The following is a 21,188-nucleotide window of genomic DNA, read 5'->3' on the forward strand; positions in this document are numbered from 1 at the left end:
TCTCAAAAACACAAACAAACAAAAAAAAACCTAATTGTTCCCATATAAGTCTATGTTCATACAAGATCTGAAGAGTACACAACACAGTGAGACAGGACAGATATATTTTAAAAGTTATCCTCCTGGTTTCTGTAAAAATAAAATAGTTGAATTTAAGCTATCAAGACAAGTCAATTAAAAGAGCAAAAAATGCAAAAGTGAAACTCGAAAGGTCATTTCCCCATCAAGGGCTCATGATCACTGCACATTCACGAACTATACTGTTCAGAACATTAGATCTGAATTTTGATCTGAGTATCCCTTTAGTAGCAGTTTCATTCAATGATGTCCAAGAGGTAAAATAAGACAATATCATTTTCTATTTTCAGATTTCTTTTCTGAGAATAGCCCAGCATTCTTCTTCAGAGAAATGAATTGTCCACCCAGTCTAAACTCACCGCACAGCTGTGCAGCGGGTCCCTCCTGCTGGCCCACGTGGCTGCCAGAGCCCATGCTGGCACGACGCTCCAGCAGGTCGGCGTCCCTGCGGGCCACACTACCGGTGACATGGCTAGCATGACCCTCCTTCCTGGCAGTGACACTGTTGATGTGAACCCCAGTTTCACATCTGTCACTTCTAAATAGGACCATTTTCCCTTTTCGCTCTCCCTTCCATTCACAGGGCTTTTCATTCTCTCTGTTTCTGCCTCCGTTTCAGATATTTACCTACCTTTTTCTCTCTCACTATGTCTGCCGCGGTCTCCATGAGAGTGCGCCACATAAGATTCCCCCATTAAAAGTCATGAATTGAGTGGCTTTTAGTATACCTGTGGTTGTGCACATTCAATTATAGTTCGCAATCCATTGTAGAACGTCTTATCACCCCCGACCAGAGAAAAACCCTGTAGACATTAGTCACTCCTCGTTCTGTCTCAAACCCCCTCCCTGACCCTCAGCCCTAGGTAGCAACTACCTAGTGCGATCAATCCCATATGCATAGATTTCCATATTGTAGACATTTCCTATCAACGGAATTGCACAATAGGTGAGCTGTTAGGACTGACATAACACGTAGCACAATATTTTCAAGATTCATCCACATTGTAGGCTTACCCACAGGGGGAAACCATTTTTTTGGGGGGTTTTAGTAACACCGGTGTTTTCTCCTTCCTTTCGTCCTTCTTTCCTTCCTCCTTCCTTCCTTCCTTCCTACCTTCCTTCCTTCTTTCCTGCCTTCCTTCCTTCTTTCCTTCCTTCCTTCCTTCCTTCCTTCCTTCCTTCCTTCCTTCCTCCTATTTCTCTCTTACTCCTTCTGCCCTCTCTCTTTCATATGCCTTAGGTGCATCCCACATTCTGCGTTTTTTTGGGGAAATCCACGACAGGTGCAGGAAAATTGTGTTATTGTAACTATTTACCGCTATCTCTCTTTCACGGCTCTCCATCAGTTGTGAACATCTATTGGTTTATCCCAAGTCACTAAGCATATTTTTATTAGGTACACCTGTTTTTCCTTATACAGCTGTTTCTGGAGTCTAGGGTCGCATACTCATAAACCCAGTGTAACTCAGAAACGCATCTAATAGTCCAATAAACCCATCATAACGTTGAAAAATCATAAATCAAACCATCATAAGTCACGGTTTGTCCGTGGATATGGGCGTCATCAATTCCATTGTATTCAGTCATGCTGTTCACCATTAACCATGGCAGACTGACTGGGAGTGGATATTGATAGCATTATAAAAGTCAGTTATTAGAGGGATACTTCTTTAACCTGACTGAAGAACTGATCTAATGGCTTTAGTCGAGTGCATGATTATGTGAGATATTTTGAGACAGAGTAGTACATTTGTGAATGAAATTTTATGGCTTTTTTTCACTTAGTAGGCACCATTGTGTGTGGAAAAGTGAGAAAATTGCTTTCTGCTGTAGAGTCTGGCATTCATTGTAGATTTAAGCTTATTTTTCTGGGAGCAAATCTTATTCAATAAAATACTACTCTTTATACTAAAAAACAAAAACGGTGGTGATGTGTGGTCATTATCCTCAGCAAACTAATCCAGGGAAAGAAAACCAAACGCCACATTCTCACTTATAATGGGAGCTGAAAAAGGAGATCACATGGACACAGGAAGGGGAACAACACACACTGGGGCCTTTCGGGGGGCAGAGCGTTCAGAAGAACAGCTACTGCATGCTGGGCTTAATGCCTAGGTGATGGGTTGACAGGTGCAGCAAACCACCATGGCACACGTTTACCTTAGTAACAAATCTGCACATCCTGCACATATACCCCAGAACGTAGAAACGAAACGAAACAAAAGAAAACGAAAAAGCAATAGCAAAACGCTAAAGGCAAAATAAACTTTCAAACTCCGAACGTGACAGACCAATGTTTGGTTCAAATCATGGTTCTCAACCCAGGTGCCATAAGGTCAGGATAAAGAATTTGATTACATATTGTAAATAAGACATGCAGCAAATGACCAGAAAGATTATTCTCAACATATGTGTGTCTTCTAATTCAATGGTGACGCTACCTACCGGGACATAGCATTAGATTCCAAAGGGCCGGGTCCCGCCACACAGGCCTCCCACACTAATAACAATGGGAAGCCCTACGTGGTTTTACCTGTGCTTCTCAGCAACTGGCTATAAATCAGGTTGCCACCACTCCCAGATTTAGTTGCATTCATTTGCTGGAAGAGCTCACAGCACGCAGGGAAGCACTTACATTTGCCGTTGTATTTTAGCGGACATTGCAAAAAGTTCAGAAATTAATGTGGGGCCCGGCATGTGGGGAGGGGCGCACTACCTTCCAGGAAGTGTTATCCAGAAGCTCTCTGATCCCAGTCCTTTTGGGTTTTTATGGAGACCTCATTCTATAGGCATGATGGGTTAAACCATAGGCTATTGGTGATCAACTCCACCTGAGGCTCTCAACCCTCCCTGGAAATTGGGGTTGAGGCTTTGCCATTCTCAGTCTGACTAAAAGAATTTACCCAAACGGAATTTTGAAACAGATGAGCATAACTGGAATCTTAATTAGATGATTGGATTATCTGGAGCCACACCTTGATATTCCTAACCCGAGAGCACCCTCATCCAACGAATGCTCCACCCAACTGGCTCCCAAGTCTCTACGTGGTTCCAGAGCAAAAGAATGTTTATACAACGCATATCTCCACCTTTTCTTCAAAGTCTTTTCGCTTACACGGAAAGGCTTCTTAAACTGCCATGCATCAGGGTCAGGGGGAGGTCTTGTTACAACGCAGATCTGTGGATCTCCGGGTTTTGATTGTGGCAAGGATGCTGCTGGTGTCAAAACCACAACGTGGGTACCACAGAACCACTAGTTGGTTTTCAGTGTTTCAGTGCATACAATTCCTAACATATCTGGCCAAGAAAACTTGTAAGTTCTTAGATTGTCCCAAAGGTGGCGCATGAAATCAAAGCAGGAGAACAGTTTCCTACGAGGTGTAGCCTGGGAAAGTTGGGGGAGACTGATGGAAAGGAGGAGTGAATCTCCGCCCTTTTTGATATATTATGTACAGTATGTAATATATATGTACTGTACTTTTTGATATTTTATTTACAATATATAATATACATTTCGTGTACTTTTTGATATTTTATGTACAGTATATAAAATATATTTACTGTAGTTTTTGACATTTTATTTACAGTATATAATATATATTTGGTGTAATTTTGATATTTTATGTACAGTATGTAATATATATTTACTGTAATTTTGATTTCATTTACAGTTTATAATGTGTATTTGGTGTACTGTTAGGTAATGTGGTATGTACAGTATGTAAAATATATATACTGTACTTTTTGATATTTAATTTACTGTATATAACATATATTTGGTGTACTTTTTGACATTTTATGTACAGTATATAAAATATATTTAATGTTGTTACTCATATTTTATTTACTCTATATAATATATATTTGGTGTACTTTTTCATATTTTATGTACAGTATGTAATATATATTTACTGTAATTTTTGATAATTCATTTACTGTATATAATATATATTTGGTGTACTTTTTGACATTTTATGTACCGTATATAAAATATATTTACTGTAGTTTTTGATATTTTCTTTACAGTATAAAATATGTATTTGGTGTAATTTTGATATTTTTTGTACAGTATGTAATATATATTTACTATAATTTTGGTATTTCATTTAAGGTATATAATGTGTATTTGCTGTACTGTTAGATAATATTATATGTACAGTATATAATATATATTTACTGTAACTTTTGATATTTTATTAACAGAATATTATATATTTGGGGTACTTTTTGACATTTTATGTACAGTATATAAAATATATTTACTGTAGGTTCTCATATTTTATTTACACTATATAATATATATTTGGTGTAATTTTTCGTATTTTATGTACAGTATATAAAATATATTTACTGTATTTTTGATATTTTATTTAGTGTTTATAATATACATTTGGTGTACTTTTTGATATTTTATGTAACTTATGTAATATATATGTAGTGTACTTTTTGATATTTTATTTACAGTATATAATGTACATTTGGTGTACTTTTTGATATTTTATGTACAGTATATAAAATATATTTACTGTAGTTTTTGATTTTTTATTTACACTATATAATATATATTTGGTGTAATTTTGATATTTTATATACAGTATGAAATATATATTTACTGTAATTTTGATATTTCCTTTAGAGTATATAATGTTTATTTGGTGTACTGTTAGATAATATTATATATACAGTGTCTAAAATATATTTACTGTACTTTTTGATATTTTATTTAAAATATATAATATATATTTTTTGTACTTTTTAACATTTTATGTACAGTATATAAAATATATTTACTGTAGTTTCTCATATTTTATTTACAGTATATAATATATATTTGGTGTACTTTTTCATATTTTATGTACAGTATGTTATATATATTTACTGAAATTTTTGATATTTCATTTACAGTATATAATATACATTTGGTGTACTTTTTGACATTTTATGTACACTATATAAAATATATTTACTCTAGTTTTTGATATTTTATTTATTTTATATCATATATATGGTGTACTTTTTGATATTTTATGTACAGTATGTTATATATATGTACTGTACTTTTTGATATTTTGTTTACAGTATATAATATATATGTGGTGTACATTTGATATTTTATGGACATTATATAAAATATATGGTGTACTTTTTGATATTTTATGTAAAGTATGTAATATATATTTACTGAAATTTTTGATATTTCATTTACAGTATATAATATCTATTTCTTGTAATTTTTGGTATTTTACGTACAGTATGTAATATATATTTACTGTACTTTTTGATATTTTAACTACAGCATATAATATATATTTGGTGAACTTTTAGATAATATTATATATACAGTATATAAAATATATTAACTGTAGTTTTTGATATATTATTTAGATTATATAAGATATATTTGGTGTACTTTTTGATATTTTATGTACAGTATATAAATTATATTTACTGTCCTTTTTGATATTTTCTGTATATTATACACTATATCTTTACTGTAGTTTTGATATTTTATTTACAGTATATAAGATATATTTGGTGTAAATTTGATATATTATGTGCAGTATGTAATATATATTTACTGTAATTTCGATATTTCATTTACAGTATATAATGTGTATTTGGTGTACTGTTATATATTATATGTACAGTATATGAAATATATTTACTGTACTTTTTGTTATTTTATTTAGATTATATAAGATATATTGTGTGTACCTTTGATATTTTATGTACCGTATGTAATATATATTTGGTGTACTTTTTGATATTTTATGTACAGTATATAAAATATATCTGCTGTACTTTTTGATATTTTATTTAGAGTATATAATATACATTTGGTGTACTTTTTGATATTTTATGTACAGTATGTAATATATGTACTGTACTTTTTGATATTTTATTTACACTATATAATATATATTTGTTGTACTTTTTGATATTTTATGTACAGTATATAAAATATATTTACCGTATTTTTGATACTTTATTTACAGTATATAATATATATTTGGTGTAAATTTTATATTTTATGTACAGTATGTAATATATGTTTACTGTAATTTTGATATTTCATTTACAGTATATAATGTGTATTTGGTGTACTGTTAGATAATATTCTACGTACAGCATATAAAATATATTTACTGTACTTTTTGATACTTTATTTACAGTATATAATATATATTTGGTGTACTTTTTGACATTTTATGTGCAGTATATAAAATATATTTACTGCAGTTTCTCATATTTTATATACAGTATATAATATATATTTGCTGTACTTTTTGATATTTTGTGTACCGTATATAAAATATATTTACTGTACATTTTGATATTTTATTTAGAGTATATAATATATATTTAGTGTACTTTTTGACATTTTATGTAGAGTCTATAAAATATGTTTACTGTAGTTTTTGATATTTTATTTACAGTATACAACATATATTTGGTGTACTTTTTGACATTTTATTTACATTATATAAAATGTATTTACTGTAGCTTTTGATACTGTATTTACAGTATAAAATATATATTTGGTGTACTTTTTCACAGTTTGTGTACAGTATATAAAATATATCTGCAGTAGTTTTGATATTTTATTTACAGTATATAATATATATTTGGTTTACTTTTTGACATTTTATGTACAGTATATAAAATATATTTACTGTAGTTTTTGATATATCATTTAGAGTATATAATATATATTTGCTGTACTTTTTGACATTTTATGTACAGTCTATAAAATATGTTTACTGTAGTTTTTGATATTTTATTTACATTATATAACATATATTTGGTGTACTTTTTGACATTTTATGTACATTACATAAAATGTATTTACTGTAGTTTTTGATATTGTATTTACAGTATACAATATATATTTCGTGTACTTTTTGACAGTTTGTGTACAGTATATAAAATATATCTACACTAGTTTTGATATTTTATTTACAGTATATAATATATATTTGGTTTACTTTTGACATTTTATGTACAGTATATAAAATATATTTACTGTAGTTTTTGATATATCATTTAGAGTATATAATATATATTTGGTGTACTTTTTGATATTTTATGAAAGGTATGTAATATGTATTTACTGTACTTTTTGACATTTCCTTTACACTATATAATATGTATTTGGTGTATATTTAGATAATGTTAAATGTACAGTATATAAAATATATTTACTGTACTATTTGATATTTTATTTACAGTACATAATATCTATTTGGTGTTCTTTTTGACAATTTATGTACAATATACAAAGTATGTTTACTGTAGTTTTTGATATTTTACTTACAGTATATAATATATATTTGGTGTACTTTTTCACATTTTATGTACAGTATATAAAATATATTTACTGTTCTTTTTGATATTTTATTTGCAGTATATAATATATATTTGGTGTACTTTTTATTTTATGTACAGTATATGAAATATATTTACAGTAATATTTGATATATTATATACAGTATATAATATATATTTGGTGTACATTTTGATATTTTTTGTCGAGTATGTAATATATATTTACTGTACATTTTGATATTTTATGCAAGGTATGTAATATATGTTTACTGTATTTGTGATATTTCATTTACAGCATATAATATGTATTTGGTGTACTTTTAGATATTATATTTACAGTACAGAAAGTATATTTACTGTACTTTTTGATATTTTACTTACCGTATATAATGTATATATGGTGTACTTTTTGACATTTTATGTACATTATATAAAATATATTTACTGTACATTTTGATATTTTATTTACAGTATAAAATATATATTTGGTGTACTTTTTGACATTTTATGTACAGTTTATAAAATATATTTACTCTAGTTTTTGATATTTTATTTACAGTATACACTATATATTTGGGTTAATTTCCGATATTTTATGTACAGTATATAAAATATATTTACTGTACATTTTGATATTTTATTTACAGCATATAATATATATTTGGTGTACTTTTTTATATTTTGCATACTATATATAAAATGTATCTCCTCTATATTTGATTTTTTATTTACATTATATAATATATATTTTTTGTACTTTTTGATATTTCATGTACAGTATATAAAATATATTTACTGTACCATTTGATATTTTATTTACAGTGTATAATATATATTTGGTGTACTTTTTGATATTTTTTGCACAGTATGTAATAAGTATTTACTGTATTTTTTGATATTTTATGAAATATACGTAATATATATTTACTGTACTTTTTGATATTTCATTTACAGTATATAATATATATTTGGTGTACTTTTAGATAATATTCTTTGTACAGCATATAAAATATATTTACTGTAGTATTTGATTTTTTTTACAGTATAAAATATATATTTGGTGTACTTTTTGACATTTTATGTACAGTATATAAAATATATCTACTGTACTTTTTGATGTTTTATTTACAGTGTATAATATATATTTGATGTAGTTTTAGACATTTTATTACAGTATATAAAATGTATGTACTGTAATTTTTTGATATATTATTTACAGTATGTAATATATATTTAGTGTACTTTTTGAAATTTTATCAAATGTATGTAATATATATTTACTGTACTTTTTGATATTTCATTTACACTATATAATATGTATGTGGTGTATTTTAGATGATATTATACGTACAGTACATAAAATATATCTACTGTAATATTTGATATTTTATTAACAGTATATAATATATATTTGGTGTACTTTTTGATATTTTATGTACAGAATGTAATATATAGTTACTGTACTATTTGATATTTTATGAAAGGTATGTAATATATATTTACTGTACTTTTTGATATTTCATTTACTGTATATAATATGTATTTGGTGTACTTTTAGATGATATTATACTTACAGTACAGAAAATATATTTACTGTACTTTTTGATATTTTACTTAAGGTATATAATATATATTTGGTGTACATTTGACATTTTATGTACATTATATAAAATATATTTACTGTACTTTTTGATATTTTACTTAAGGTATATAATATATATTTGGTGTACTTTTTGACATTTTATGTACAGTATATAAAATATAATTAGTGTAGTTTTTGATATTTTATTTACAGTATATAGTATATATTTGGTGTACTTTTTGATATTTTATGTACAGTGTATAAAATATATTAACAGTACCTTGTGATATTTTATTTACAGTATATAATATATATTTGGTGTACTTTTTTATATTTTGTGTACAGTATATAAAATGTATCTACTGTAATTTTGATATTTTATTTACAGTATATAATATATATGGTGTACTTTTTGATATTTTATGTACAGTATATAAAATATATTTACTGTACATTTTGATATTTTATTTACAGTATACAATATATATTTGGTGTACTTTTTGACATTTTATGTACAGTATATAAAATATATTTACTGTAGTTTCTCATATTTTATTAACAGTATATAATATCTATTTGGTGTATTTTTTCACATTTTATGTACAGTATATAAAATATATTTACAGTAGTTTCTCATATTTTATTTACAGTATATAATATATATTTGATGTACTTTTTCATATTTTATCTACACTATGTTATATATATTTAATGTAATTTTTGGTATTTCATTTACAGTATATAATATACATTTGGTGTACTTTTTGACAGTCTATGTACACTATATAAAGTACATTTACTGTAGTATTTGATATTTTATTTACAGTACATAGGATATATTTGGTGTACTTTTTGACATTTTATGTACAGTACATAAAATATATTTACTGCAGATTTTGATATTTTATTTACAGTATACTATATATTTGCTGTACTTTTTGATATTTTATGTACAGTATATAAAATATATTTACTGTACATTTTGATATTTTATTTGCAGTATAAAATATATATTTGGTGTACTTTCTGATATTTTATGTACAGTGTGTAACATATTTTCTGTACTTTTTGATATTTTATGAAAGGTATGTAATATACATTTACTGTACTGTTTGATATTTCATTTATGGTATATAATATGTATTTGGTGTACTTTTAGATAATATTCTATGTACACTATATAAAATAAAAATACTGTACTTTTCAATATTTTATTTACAGTATAGTATATATTTAGTGTATTTTGATATTTTATGTACAGTATGTAATATATATTTACTGTAATTTTTGATATTTTATGAAAGGTATGTAATATATATGTAGTGTAATTTTTGATACTTCATTTACAGTATGTAATATATATTTGGTGAACTTTTCGATAATATTATATGTACAGTATAGAGAATATATTTACTGTACATTTTCATAATTTATTTACAGTATATAAAAAAGTACAGTAAATATATATTACATACTGTACAAAAAATATCAAAAAGTACACCAAATATATATTATATACGGTAAATAATATATCAAAACTACAGTAAATACATTTTATGTACTGTACATAAAATGCCAAAAAGTAAAACAAAGATACATTATATACTGCAAATAAAATATCAAAAATACAGTAGATATATTTATATACTGTACACAAAATATCAAAAAGTACACCAAATATGTATTATATACTGTAAATAAAATATCAAAAACAACAGGAAATATATTTTATATACTGTACATAAATTGTCAAAAAGTACACCAAATATATATTATATACTGTAAATAAAATATCAAAAAGTACAGCAAATATATTTTCTATACTGTACATATAATATCTAAAAGTACACCAAATACATATTATATATTGTAAATGAAATGTCAAAAAGTACAGTAAATATATATTACATACCTTTCATAAACATCAAAAATTACAGTAAATATATATCACATAATGTACAAAAAATATCAAAAAGTACACCAAATATATATTATATAATGTAAATAAAAAATCAAAATGTACAGTAAATATATTTTATATACTGTACATTAAATGTCAAAATGCACAGCAAATATATATTATATACTGTAAATAAAATATCAAAAACTACAGTAAATATATTTTATATACTGTACATAAAATGTCAAAAACTACACCAAATATGTATTATATACTGTAAATAAAGTATCAAAATATACAGGAAATATATTTTATATAATGTACATAAAATATCAAAAAGTACACGAAATATGTATAATATACAGTAAATAAAATATCAAAAGCTACAGTAAATATATTGTATATACTGTACATAAAATGTCAAAAAGTACACCAAATATATATTATATACTGTAAATAAAATATCAAAAACTGCAGTAAATATATTTTATATACTGTACATACAATATTATCTAAAAGTACACCAAATACCTATTATATACTGTAAATGAAATATCAAAAAGAACATTAAATATACATTACATACCTTTCATAAAATATCCAAAAGTACAGTATATATATTACATACTGTCCATAAAATACCAAAAAGTACACCAAATATATATTTTATACTGTAAATAAAATATCAAAATGTACAGTAAATATATTTTATATACTGTACATAAAACATCAAAATGTACACCAAATATACATTATATAATGTAAATAAAATATCAAAAAGTACAGTAGATATATTTTTTATACTGTACCCAAAATATCAAAAACTACACCAAACGTATATTATATAGTGTAAATAAAATATCAAAAACCACAGTAAATATATTTTATATACTGTACATAAAATGTCAAAGTACACCAAATATATACTATATACTGTAAATAAAATATCATAAACTACAGAAAATACATTTTCTATAATGTACATGGAATATTATCTAAAAGTACACCAAATACATAGTATATACTGTAAATGAAATATCAAAAATTACATTAAATATATATTACATACCTTCATTAAATATCAAAAAGTACAGTAAATACATATTACACACTGTACATAAAATATCAAAATGTACACCAAATATATATTATATACTGTAAATAAAATATCAAAATGTACAGTACATATATTTTATATACTGTACATAAAATGTCAAAAAGTACAAGAAATATATATTATTTACTGTAAATAAAATATCAAAAACTACAGTAAATATATTTTATATACTGTACATAAAATGTCAAAAAGTACACCAAATGTATATTATATACTGTAAATAAAATATCAAAAAGTATATTAAATATATTTTATATACTGTACATATAATATTATCTAAAAGTACACCAATTACATGTTATATACTGTAAATGAAATATCAAAAATACAGTAAATATATATTACACACATTTCATATAATATCAAAAAGTACAGTAAATATATATTACATACTGTACATAAAATATCAAAAGTACACCAAATATATATTATATACTGTAAATAAAATATCAAAATGTACAGTAGATATTTTTCAAATACTGTACATAAATTATCAAAAAGTACACCAAATAAATACTATATACTGTAAATAAAATATCAAAAACTACAGTAAATATATTTTATATACTGTACATAAAATGTCAAAAAGTACACCAAATATATATTATATACTGGAAATAAAATATCAAAATGTACAATAAATATGTTTTATATAATGTACATAAAATATCAAAAAGTACACCAAATATATATAATGTACTGTAAATAAAATATCAAAAGCTACAGTAAATATATTTTACATAGTGTACATAAAATGTTAAAAAGTACACCATATATATATTATATAATGTAAATAAAATACCAAAATGTACAGTAAATATATTTTATATATTGTAGATAAAATGTCAAAAAGTACACCAAATATATATTATGTAGTGTAAATAAAATATCAAAAACTACAGTAAATATATTTTATATACTGTACATAAAATGTCAAAAAGTACACAAATTATATATTTTATACTGTAAATAATATATCAAAATGTACCATAAATATATTTTATATACTGTACATAAAATGTTAAATAGTACACCAAATATATATTATATACTGTAAATAAAATATCAAAAACTTCAGTAAATATATTCTATATACTGTACATAAATTGTCAAAAAGTACACCAAATGTATATTATATACTGTAAATAAAATATCAAAAAGTACAATAAATATATTTTATATACTCTACATATATTATTATCTGCCATCGCAGGGTGGGGAGGGAGGTAGGGTTGGCGTCACAGCAGCAAAATCTCAATGAGAACCGATCAAGGCCTCCAGTCACCTACCAGGCAGCTGTGTGACTGAGCCAGAGGAGGCGTAAGCAGGGCCCCAGTAGAATGCGGAATAGGGGCGTGGCCTTAATGCTCCAAGCCCATTGGTCAATGAGAAAGATGACAAGGAAAGGGGGCGTGGCCAGAAAGCAGTGTGTCCAGAGGGACCTGTGGCTCACAAGGAAAGCTGCCCATGCAACCGCTCTCCCCACCCACTCTAAGAGAGGGGAGAGGCCTCCCACTCTGGAAGAGAAGAGGGGCCGGCTTTTGCTTTAAAGGCTTTAAAATTTTAAAAAATATATGTGTGTATACTTTATATATATGTGTGTCCTTGTGTGTGTATCTATGTTTTTCTCCATAGCTGTCTTCATTATCCAGCTTCTATGCAAGGTCTATGATTTTGGCCTATATTTTTCATCTTTGATTACAGTACAAAAATTACCAGTATTACCTTAACTGAGATACAGATCCTATAAAAATGGAAAATGCATAGCATGCTTGATGATTAATGAAGCAGACTATATTATCCAACATTCTAATAAGATAAAATAATCACAATGATTTCTCTTTTTTGGAAAAATGTTTCTCTTATTCTCCTACGTTTTCATTAAGATTTTTTTTTCTTAAGAAACATGTCTAATATCTGTAAAAACACAAAGCTTTTGGGCCGGGTGCAGTGGCTCATGCCTGTAATTCCAGGACTTTGAGAGCCCAAGGTGGGTGGCTCATGAGGTCAGGAAATCGAGACCATCCTGGCTAACACGGTGAAACCCCATCTCTACTAAAAATACAAAAAAGGCCAGATGTGGTGGCAGGCACCTGTAGTCTCAGCTACTTGGGAGGCTGAGGCAGGAGAATGACATGAACCCCCGAGGTGGAGCTTGCAGTGAGCCAAGATCATGCCACTGCACTCCATCCTGGCTACAGAGCAAGACTCTATCTCAATAATTAAATTAATTAATTAATTAATTAATAACAATAAAAAATTAATAGTAAGAGCAATGTGAACAAAAGATGCAATAAAATAATTTAGAAAATACAAGCTATTAAAAAATAGATTTTAGAACTTGTGCAACAAAGTCAAACAGCACCCAACGAAAATGTATACCCTTACATGTTTGTTTAAAAAGCAATTTAAATTACATTGATCCACTTAACTAGGAAAAGCAAAGCAAACAAAAAGAGGGAAATAATTAAAATGTAAGGAAAAAGGAAAAAGAAAAACCACTAGATTTAAAAAATAAAACTAAAGGAGGATTCTTTCAAAAGACTGAGATAATAAAACAGTCAAGCCTCTGATAAGTAATCAAGATAAAGAAAACTTTGAAGAGAAAAGGGCATATAGCCACATGTGAATATGATGCAAAAAGTGAAAACTTTACACAGCTTTACAACACCTTAGAAGTATGGATGACATGTTCTTTTTTTTTTTTTTTTTTTTTTTTTGAGACGGAGTCTCGCTCTGTCACCCACGCTGGAGTGCAGTGGCGCGATCTTGGCTCACTGCAAGCTCCGCCTCCTGGGTTCACGCCATTCTCCTGCCTCAACCTCCTGAGTAGCTGGGACTACAGGCGCCCGCCACCACGCCTGGCTAATTTTTTGTATTTTGGCTTAGTAGAGACAGGGTTTCACCATGTTAGCCAGGATGGTCTTGATCTCCTGATCTCGTGATCCACCCGCCTCGGCCTCCCAAAGTGCTGGGATTACGGGCATGAGCCATTGCACCTGGCCAAAGTTTTCATTTTTTTTTTTAAGATTTTACAGTTACAAAAACTAACTGAAGAAGTGGAAAATCTGGAGACCAATACGCAGAAGAAGGAAAAAGACAAAGACTCATCCTCCAAATTGGATATTTATTTAAACCAGAATTTGTCAGCCTCAGCAATACTGATACATTGGGCCAGATAATTCTTTGTGGAGGGTTCTCCTGGTGTGTTGTCGGGCATTTAGTCACATTCCCTCTACCCACAGAATGCCAATAAGACCTCCCGACCTTGACCAGTTGTAACCACAAAAATGTCTCCAGATATTTCCAAACGTCCCATAGGAGGCAAAATACTCCTGCAGTTGAAAATTCCTGTGTAAACCAGATCTACATCCTAGATCTTAGAAAAAAGATGTAAAGCTTCCCAACTCAGCCCTGCATACCCTTGATACTGAAATGAAATAACAGCCTTATTGGAAACAAACAAAACTATAATCTTATTTAATACAGAAGTAAAAATGCAAAAATAAAATATTACCACAGCCATTCTAACAGTGTTTATTATAGGAATGCAAAGATGATTCAAAATTAGGAAAAATTCATCAGGCAATTCACAAATTATATTTCTACATATAATTGAAGGCAAAATCATGAAAAACAAAGTAGCTCTATATGCATTAAGTCCATGATCTATTCAGTGAAAAACACAAGTTGCAGATGTCTTACAGAAGGAAAACTTAACACTGAACACATATTCTTACCATCTGCTCTTTGTCCTGAGGCTCCAATAGAAATACAGTGAAGAATAAACATTGTATAAGCACACAATTACAAAAAAAATGGGGTTACCAACAGAAGAGAATTCATCTTCATTAGACAATGACAGTACATGGAAAATGGTTAACTAATGGAGCAAAGCAAACAAAGGTGGAGGTCAGGGGGATACTGAGAACAAGGAGGCTAATTTGTCCCCAGCAACCTAGAAAGCTTCTAGACCCAGACACGAGGTATCCACGAGAGTGGGACTGATAGGCAAGACTGAAAACAGAGATTAAGCAAAAGCCCGGATAGAGAACACATTTTACAGGCCCTGAAACACACTGCTGGCCCCATCTCCTTAAACAGAACCCAAGCAAACATATCTACCTCAGGCAAGAGAATGTAGATTTTACATCCAGAGGAATGGAGTAGTCATCCAGCCATCATTTATGATTGCACCAGGAGATAAGATAGAGGGATGGAGGATAACAATTAGGAATCAGCATACATTCCCCTTAAAGCTATCAGTTGACAAGTCTTGGCCACAAAGAACTCCCAATCAATTTTTATTTATTTTTATTTTTATTTTTATTTTTTTTTTGAGACAGGGTCTTGCTCTTTTGCCCAGGCTGGAATGCAGGAATGCAGTGGCATGATCAGAGCTCACTGCAGCCTCAACCTCCTGGGCTCAAGCAATCCTCCTGCCTCAGCCTCCCAAGTAGCTGGGACTGCAGATGGGTGTCACCACAGCTAGCTATTTTTTTTTTTTTAAAGATGGGGTCTCACTATGTTGCCCAAACTAGTCTTGAGCTCCTGGGCTCAAGTGATCCTCCCACTTCGGTCTCCCAAAGCACTGAGATTATAGGTGTGAGCCACCACACCCCGGCTCCCAGTCTTTTAGTACCTCTCTCAAATATGAATGAGCAAATAAAGGAATGAAAAAAAGACTACAGGTCAGGCGCGGTGGCTCATGTCTGTAATCCCAGCACTTTGGGAGGCCGAGGTGGGTGGATCACCTGAGGTTGGGAGTTCCATACCAGACTGACCAACATGGAGAAATCCCATCTCTACTAAAAATACACAAATTAGCTGGGCGTGGTAGCACATGACTGTAATCCCAGCTACTTGGAAGGCTGAGGCAGGAGAACTGCTTGAACCTGGGAGGCAGAGGTTGTGATGAGCCGAGATCACATCATTGTACTCCAGCCTAGGCAACAAAAGCAAAACTGGGTCTCAAAAAAAAAAAAAAAAAGACTACAAATGATAAGCAACATAGAATAGATATTTAAGGAAAGGCTTTAAAAAGAAAAATAAGACCAAAATAAACTAAGAAAAAAAATTATTAAAGAACAAAGAGATGCCAGGGAGAAGACAAAGAGTATCAAAATCACTTCATAAAGACACTTGTGAATATATTACATGTATAAGACAAAACAGAATATGAATAAGAAATAATCAGAGAAGAAAAAGTTCTTAGAACTCATGGTTCATCTTGGGAGTTGGTCTCCAATGAGCCATACCTCCTGTCATCATGTCCTTAGACAGGCCCATCCCATAGTCAATCTGGGTTGGCCCCAACACTCACTTTAACCTATAGCATGTGGTAGAAATGACACTGGACCTGTTCCAGGTCTGAGCCTTAAGAACCCCTGGCAGCTCCATTTCTGTGCTTCTGGAAGCCAAAAATAAGAATTGACCACCCTCTTGGAGAAAGAAAAGCCACATGAAGAGATCCGAGAGGATGAGATGCTATGCAGAGAGAAAGGCCACATGAAGAAACACCAAAGCAGCAGACCTGTGGGTGAAGAAGCCGTCTCAGACATTCCACTGCAGCTGAGCATCCAGATGACCAGTCCCTGACACTGTCTGACCACACAGTGAGAGCTGCAAAATAAGACCAGCAAGAAAACTGTCCAGCTAGCCCCAGTTAATCCATACAGTAGTGACAGATAGACATATGTGTAGTTTTACGCCATTAAGTTTTGGGATAATTGGTTAAGCAACAATAAATAACCAAAACAAAACTTAAAGTTATGACAGTCCAAATAAAATTTCCTGAAAGTCAAAAGATAAGAAAAATATTCCAGAACTTAAAATTTAAAAAAAATTTAGAAATAATGTGAGATACAAGACTCAAGACAAGAGGTCTAAAATCCAATTAACAGACACTTCAAAATGAACAAATAAAATGGAAAAGAGAAAGTTAACAACAAAAATATGACAAGATTCAAGACTCCAACTTTGAAAGAGCCTATCCATAGGCCTGTCCATTTGGTGTACCCAGCACAATGAATGAAAAAAGACCCACACTAAGTACACTGTTGTGCTATTTCAGCTCAACAAGGAAAAGACAAACTCCTAAAAGCTTCCAGGGAGAAAGTCATGCATAAACAAGTGAAACTCAGGATGGCATGAGGCTTCACCACCACGACTGGTTAGAAGACAACAGCACAGACTTTGAAATTCTAAGGTAAAATTATCCTCAACCTAGAAATACATAATCAAGCAAACTATCAATCAAGTGTGAGGGTAGAATATGAGAGACGTGAATACTGATGGGGATGTGGTATGCAGCAGGCACTGTTCTAAATGGTTTACATGTACCAACCCAATTAAGAAACTTAAAATACACACACACACACACACACACACACAGTTTTTCCTGCTAATCATTTTACGATGAAACAACCAAGTAGCTAACCCAGAGCCCACAAAGGCAGAGTAAAAATTCTAACACTTGGTAAAATAAAAATGCACATATACGCTGTGATCTAAAAAAAAAAAAAGCTTAAATATTCAAAGACAGACAGCAATTACAGCTACTGAGAACATCACTGTAAGCAAACTGAGGCAGAGAAAACAAAGGTGCTAATGAGGATTTGAACCACCTAACATGCAGAAACCCACTGGATGCTTTCCTAGGTTCCGAGCTGGCATCGTCTTTCAGAATGATCTAGAAGAGGTCACATGACACTGTTACAAAGGATCTGGAGAAAGGGACCCTTGCTTTATCACTCCGGCTCTCCAGTCATGCTTCACATTTTCACTTCTTACACTCTTTCACATGAAGTCAATTTACAGACCTCCATCAAGCCCTTAGAGACCTTTTTGCAATATTCTGACAAGTTCTGGATGTCATCTCTGCACTTTTGACAAATTCTTAGCAGTTAACTTACAAGACAGTTAACATTTTTGTTCACAGTATAGCTAGAAAAGGGTCATATACTCAATAAAACAAATATTTACCAAGCATTCATTGAGTGGAAGATAAAATGCACAAAGCATAATTATAAAATATTCTCCCCTGCCATGATACAACAAAAATTTTTAAGGCTTACAGAATATAGCATAACATGACCAAAGCAAAAATAGTAAGGACTAAAGAGGGGAGGAAGGGAAAATATCAGCATGAACTGAATATGACCCAGAAGAGTCTTGATGGTCAGACATGTAAAGATGTATTGGGTAGGGTTAAGGGGTGGAAGTCAGGGGCACATTCTACAAGGGAAAAACAGCTGATACAGAAGCCTGAAAGGTAAAGTGTGCAGAGCACCTGTACAGGACTCTTACCTGCCACAGCAAGGGTACAATGCGCCTTTCCAGAACACAGCAGTGCGCAGCCAGGCCTGGGGCAGAGGGATCACTCAAACAGCACCAGAGGCTCCATTCCTACTTTTCTTCCGTCAACAAGTCCATTTTCATTCTTAGTTTCTCCTTCAACACAAACTTAAAAACAAATGGCTGAACACGCAGGAACAAGGAAAACCTGACTGAAGAATGAGATGTTAAAACTTAAGGGCCTTGGGTCCTGGCACGGTGGCTCACGCCTGGAATCCCAGCACTTTGGGAGGCAGAGGTGGGTCATTTGAGGTCAGGAGTTCAAGACCAGCCTGGCCAACACGGTGAAACCCCGTCTCTACTAAAAACACAAAAGCTAGCCAGGCGTGGTGGCCGGCGCCTGTAATTTCAGCTACTCGGGAGGCTGAGGCAGGAGAATCACTTTAACCAGTGGACTGTCAAGAGAGGTAGGCTGCAGTGAACCGAGATCGTGCCACTGCACTCCAGCCTGGGCTACACAGTGAGACTCTGTCTCAAAAAAAAAAAAAAGTCATGGTCATGGTAAAAAACCTATGGCTTTGGAAGGCTTTCTCGGTAACGTCCTAGAATTAAGGTTAAGCCTGCGTTTCCTGTTAACTGAACAGGAAACCAGCCTGACCAACATCCTTCTGCCCAGTGGCTTGCTCTCAGCTCCTCTTCGTTGGGCCTTGGGCAGCCAGACTGTCTAGTTTTAATCCTTTCTCTGCCACCTGTGACCTTGGACAAGTTACCTACCTTCAGTTACCTCATCTACAAAATGCAGATATTAATAATACCCTCTTTTTAATTTATTCAGAGGATTAAAAGAGTTAATAAAAAGTAAAAAATTAAAAGACTTGGTAAGCATAGGCACAGAGGAAAAAAAAAGTAAAAATAAATAATTAAATAAAAAGACCAGTGCCTAGCACATAAAAGTTCATCAGGAATTAATTCTATAATATGAACTCAATTTTGCAAAACTTCAAAGTACATATAACTTTTAACTTACTAGGGTATACATACCAGTAATAAATTTACAACGGTAGACATGTTTGCCTACTGTAAATATAACAAAGACTAAACAAGCAGATACTAAATCATTAAGCAATTATCAGTTAGTATCTTTAATTTTCTTATACTTCTATATTTTCTATGGATCATCTTTGTAACAAGAAGAAAACAAACCAAATGAAAATGAAATGAATTCTCTCAAAAAGAATTCAGTCAAGACAGGAAGAAGGCTCACAAAGTAATATAAAATATATCTTATGGTTTATGTAAAATTCTTAATAAAATATCTTCTTTGCTCCAAGCTGCACTCTGGCTTTGCCTTTGAGTCAGGTGGCATTTCTTTGCACGATGACTGGTTCTATTGAGTAGGCACTGCTTCAGCCCTACAGGAAGAACAAAACATCTCTGCAACACAGCAGCATTCCTGATTCCCACTTGAGGAGGCCTAACAAAACGGCATATGCCTCAACAGCAGCAGATCAGTGTTAAAAAGTCTGGAGTCAACGGGAAAAAGTAAAATTGGACCATTTCCAGAATCTCACAAAAAGCAACAAACTGACATTCTAAGAGCCCAACATGAGCAAATTAGAACCTTAAATAAAGGTCACTCTTAATGCCTATCCCAGCATAGATTCAGCACCAAGTACAGTGTCATTTTACTGGTTTACCTTTTTCATTCTTGAAAGTAGGAGCTATGAAAAAAAAACACTAAAATTTCTCTAAGAGAACCTTCTACTTTCTATCTAACTTACATAATCAAAACACTCTATTGAGGGTGAAAATTGAATATTATAAGAAAATAATCACGTGTTTTGCGAGAAGTTGCAAATATAATGCTCCTCCACCCAATACCTACCTTA

General features: G+C 30.8%; 1 pseudogene; it reads right to left on the reverse strand.

Annotated features, from left to right (window-relative positions):
- The window catches only part of LOC134808577 (putative ankyrin repeat domain-containing protein 20A2), a 31,933-nt pseudogene extending 12,552 nt beyond the window's left edge, over nucleotides 1-19,381 (reverse strand).
- Between the last annotated feature and the right edge of the window lie 1,807 nt (nucleotides 19,382-21,188).

The sequence above is a fragment of the Pan troglodytes genome, chromosome 16, assembly GCF_028858775.2.
Source record: "Pan troglodytes isolate AG18354 chromosome 16, NHGRI_mPanTro3-v2.0_pri, whole genome shotgun sequence".
NCBI classification, from domain to species: domain Eukaryota; kingdom Metazoa; phylum Chordata; class Mammalia; order Primates; family Hominidae; genus Pan; species Pan troglodytes.